The sequence below is a fragment of the Pseudopipra pipra genome, chromosome 23 (genome assembly GCF_036250125.1).
Source record: "Pseudopipra pipra isolate bDixPip1 chromosome 23, bDixPip1.hap1, whole genome shotgun sequence".
NCBI classification, from domain to species: domain Eukaryota; kingdom Metazoa; phylum Chordata; class Aves; order Passeriformes; family Pipridae; genus Pseudopipra; species Pseudopipra pipra.
This window is the reverse complement of record NC_087571.1, coordinates 4,321,607-4,327,176: the sequence shown is the minus strand read 5'-3', so window position 1 is coordinate 4,327,176 and position 5,570 is coordinate 4,321,607.

The window sequence follows — 5,570 nt, the reverse complement described above, 5'->3', positions numbered from 1 at the left end:
GCGCCGTGGTCCCGTGTGCTGGTGGCCAGGACTGGGAGAGGCAGCTGGGCCTGGAGGGGCTCTGGGGATGGAACGAGTCCCTGGGAGGGTGGGGAGGGTTTTGGGGTGCCAGGCAGAGGCTGCAAAGGGGGCACAGCAGAGCTGAGGGTCTGGGTTGGGGCAGGTTTGCCATGAGATGGGCTGGGATGCAGGGCTGAAGGTGCAGAGGAGATGGGTTTTGGGGCAGGAGGAGGGCAGCTGGTTCCCCTTGCCTCAAGGGGAGAGGTGGCTAGCAGGGTGTTGTGGACTCTCTTTACCCTCTGCACCTCATGCCCCCTGTGTTTTAGCTCTCAGTTCTCTCCTTCATCCCTCTTTTCTCCCTCTCACTGCCTCTCTGCTGCCTCATTCCCCCCTCTCTCTGTGCTCCCTCACTCTTTGTGCCTCTTCACTCTCTGCTTGGTCTCTGCTCCCTGTTTGTGCCTCTCCTCTCTGCCCTGCTCTCTCTCTCTCTGTGTCCCCCTCTCTTGGTGCTCACTCTCTGCTCTCTTATGCCTCTCTGTGCTTCTCTGCCACCCCTCTCTGCTGTCTGCTCCCTCTCAGTGCTCACTTTGCTGCATCTGCTGTCTCTCTGCCTCTTTGCTTGCCCTCTGTGCTGTCTCCACATTTGCCCTCTGCTCTCTCTGCCCTCTGCCTCTTTGCCCTCTCCCCATCCCTGCTCTATCTCCCTTTTTGCTCTCCAGGTCTCCTGGCTCTCTCTTCAATTTTTTTGCCTCTCTTCCCCCCTTGCCCTCATCTCTTGCCCTTTGTCTTGGCATCAATAAATGAACTCTGTGGCCAAAGGATGATGAGGAGCATGGATGTGCCTGTACCTGAGGTAGCTGACCCTGTTGCCCAAGAGCCTGTGTGTTTGCAGAGGTTGCTCACTCTCTGTCTGGGGTGGGACAACCCACGGAGCTGATGATGGAGAGGATCTCCTGGGCACTGGAGGCAGCTGAGTAGTGCTGGCTGGCCCTTGCTGGGGATGGCTGGTAAACAGGTAGGTAACCAAGTTGCTTATTTAGTAGCAGAGTGGTGTGGTGGGGGGTACAAGTGGGCTATGATGATGTTAATGATTTTTTTGTTGTTTTTTTATAGGTTTTTAACAGATGTCCAAGCAGTGGTGATGAGCAGAGCACCTGTTTGTGGGGATTGCACTGACCTGGCCAAGGTCTGACTCAACCCTTTGCGTGACTGAATAGAATCACAGAGCAGGTTCCACCCATCTCATTCCACCCTCTGCCATGGGCAGGGACACCTTCCACTCTCCAGGTTGCTCCAAGCCCCATCCAACCTGGCCTTGGACACTTCCAGGGATGGGGCAGCCACAGCTTTTCTGGGCAACCTGTGCCAGGGCCTCCCCACCCTCCCAGGGAAGGATTTCTCCCCAATATCCCATCTCTGCCAGCCTTTCAGACACTGCTCTGTAGCATCCTGCCTTCACCCAGAGGCAAAGCTGGTTTTGTTCCTGGAACTCCCGACTGTAAAGCTGCTCCTTGGATTTCAATCTCTGATCTTAAGCTCTTCAGGTTGTAATTTAATATTTCAAAATCAACCTAATCATACACAGCAGCATAATTAGCAGCTGTGAGGTGACCTGGGGTGGATCTAACCATGGTGGCTCAACTGGGATGTTGTAACCTGGAATTCTAGAATTTCAAATAGTACAGCTGCATTTAAAAAAGAAAAATAAAATAAAAATACCCAAACTCTGCTAAACTAAATATTCTAACTATGCATGTTTTCTTTTGCAGCCTTTTATTGTTCCTTAATCCTTAAGGAGACATAGAAATAAGGTTGAAACAACAGCTGATTTAAACAGTGGAAGGAGCTGAAATTGTCTGGACCAAGGTCACATTTCAACCTTTCTCTTGTATGGAACATTAATGGGTGGGAGATTCTTTGTAGGATGTATTGTAACACTTAAATGTGTATATATATATATATATTTATATATATATAAAGTATATTTATATGTGTATATTTCAAAGTATACATATCTTTTAAAGTGTATGTTTTAAAGTAGATATATATAAAATATATATTTTATTTATATATATTATTTATATCTATTATATTTATATCTATTATATTATATCTATTTTTATATATTTTATATATAATATAATATGTATTATATATATTATTTATATACATTTATTTATATGTATATATATTATTGATATTTATATATTTATTTATATTTTTATATATTTATTTTTATATATAATATTTATTTATATATTTATATTTATTTATATATTATAATATGTATTTCTATATATATATTATCTATATTTCTTTTTATATACATTTATATTTATATTTATATTTATATATATATACTCAGAGCTTATCCTGACAAATTGTATATATTTCTTAGATATATTTATATTTATTTATATATTATATATTATATGTATTATATATAATATATAATATATATAGTATATATTACAATATATATAATAATATATATAGTTATATATATTATATATATATTTCTATTTATATACATTTATATTTATATTTACATTTGTATTTATATATATATACTCAGAGCTTATCCTGACAAAGTGTATATATTATTTATATATATTTATTTATATTTATATATTTATATATATTTATATATCATATAAAATATAATTATAAAATATAATATAATAATATAAATATAATATATAAAATATAAAAATATATAAAATGTATACAAATTTATAAAAATAAATATATATAAATTTATAAAAATAAACATATAAAATATAAAAAATATAATATATAAAATATATTATATAAATAATATATAAAATTATATTTATAAAATATAAATAAATATATAAATATAAATAAATATATATAAATAATATATACACTTTGTCAGGATATGCTCTGAGTCCTTGAGATAAATATGAATATATATATATATATTATATATCTATTTATCTCAAGGACTCAGAGCTTATCCTGACAAATTGCTTCAATTGAAACTCTCTTTAAAGGGTGTGGACATGAATTCAGGCTGACTCAAAGAAGATGAAACATTTAATAATCACTAATTACTGTTTATGATCATATCAGGGAAGAGTCAGTGAAGGGCAGGACTAATTTTTTTCCCATTGGAAAACCCCATTTTGATGCCACAACTGTTACCCTGGCAGTTGGAATCTGCTGTTAGCTGGGCTTAGACAAGGAAAGTATATCCCAGGAGTTGATGCATATTTATGCAGTGACTGACTTTTCAGTCTTGCTTCAAAAAAAGCAGAGTTCTCAGGAGCTGGGTGTTCCAGACAGACACTTGGCTGTGGTTTTGAGGAGCAGGGATGGTGGAGAGCTGGATCACAGTGTACACAGAATAAAGAGCTGGGGAAAAATACACCTAGAAAACACACAGAATAAGAGGGAGACAATTGCACCTGGGAACAGAGGAAACAAGTAGAAGTAAATACTTATCACCTGTGAGTAGGTGGAGAAGACACTTGGTGAGGCCAAAGTAACAACAGGACCATACTGGGAGGAAAAAACCCACGAGGCAAGTCCTGGCTGCAAAAATGAACTCAGTGGAGAGGAGAGGAGCTGTGACCTCTCCTTTCTAAGGAAGAAGAAGAAGAAAACACCATTAAATACTGAGAAAAAAACCATGGGAGATATCCTACTTCACCCTGGCTTCCCTCACCAAGATATTCTCCCCCTCTTTTCCAAACCACACAAGCACTGCCCCCCATGTACCAGCACTCCCTGTTTGACCCTTGTGGCTGATCTAGGCCAAGTTTATTAAAGACTAATTATTTGCCTGTGTGATGGTGGTGAATAAAGCCTAAGGCTGGCTGATAGTGTGTGCTGGGAATGACTGTCAGTCTAATAAAGGCAGGTTTGAACTTTGAAACTGTGTCGGTGTGTTTGGTTTAAATACAGCCCCAAAATGTGCAGCTGCTGGGGGGGGAGGTCTGGAGGGACAGAGGGACACTGAGGTTCAGCTGGACAGGCCAGAGGAGACAGAGCAGCAGAGCTTTGATTGTTCTGCCCCAAATAAACACCAATTTTATCATCTCCAAATAAAACTGAAATACGGGGAGCACCTCTAACCCCGAAATACTAATAAGTTTACCTCAAGTAACCCAAATGACCTACAATAATCCTAAAGTGCTCTGCAGAGAGTTTGACCTGCAGTAACCCAAAAATGACCTAAAGTAACCCCAATGACCCACAGTAACCCCAGAATGACCTAGAGTAACCCCAAAATGACCTGGAGTAACCCCAAAAGCCTAGATTTTTGACCTAAAAGCCTAGATTTTTGACCTAAAGTAACCCCAAAATTTTCAGCAGAGAGTAAGTTTGACCTGCAGTAACCCCAATGACCTAAAGTAACCCCAATGACCTAGAGTAACCCCAAAATGACCTGTAATAACCCCAAAATGACCTGGAGTAACCCCAAAAGCCTAGATTTTTGACCTAAAGTAACCCCAAAATTTTCAGCAGAGAGTAAGTTTGACCTGCAGTAACCCCAATGACCTAAAGTAACCCCAATGACCCAGAGTAACCCCAGAATGACCTGGAGTAACCCCAAATGGCTGGATTTTTGACCTAAAGTAACCCCAAATTTTTCTGCTGAGAGTAAGTTTGACCTTTAGTAACCCCAATGACCTAAAGTAACCCCAATGACCCACAGTTACCCCAATGACGTCAGAAACTCCAAAAAAGCTCAATAGATGGGAGGTTTAATTGTGGGAAAATGCATTTTAACAGATCTTTGGAGTCGCTTCAGGTCAACCAATTAGCCTTTTGGGGTTATTCGAGGTCACGTTGGGGTTATTCCAGGTCATTCTGGGGTTACTCTGGGTCATTGGGGTTACTTTAGGTCATTGGGGTTACTGCAGGTCAAACTTACTCTCTACCGAGAATTTTGGGGTTACTTTAGGTCAAAAATTCAGCCTTTTGGGGTTACTCCAGGTCATTCTGGGGTTACTCTGGGTCATTGGGGTTACTTTAGGTCATTGGGGTTACTGCAGGTCAAACTTACTCTCTGCTGAAAATTTTGGGGTTACTTTAGGTCAAAAATCTAGGCTTTTGGGGTTACTCCAGGTCATTTTGGGGTTATTACAGGTCATTCTGGGGTTACTCTAGGTCATTGGGGTTACTTTAGGTCATTGGGGTTACTGCAGGTCAAACTTACTCTCTGCTGAAAATTTTGGGGTTACTTTAGGTCAAAAATCAGGTATTTTGGGGTTACTCCAGGTCATTTTGGGGTTACTCCAGGTCATTCTGGGGTTACTCTGGGTCATTGGGGTTACTGTGGGTCATTGGGGTTACTGCAGGTCAAACTCCATTTCAGCAGAGAATTTTGGGGTTACTTTAGGTCAAAAATCTAGGCTTTTGGGGTTACTCCAGGTCATTTTGGGGTTATTCCAGGTCATTCTGGGGTTACTGTGGGTCATTGGGGTTACTTTAGGTCATTGGGGTTACTACAGGTCAAACTTACTCTCTGCAGAAAATTTTGGGGTTACTTTAGGTCAAAAATCTGGCCTTTTGGGGTTACTCCAGGTCATTCTGGGGTT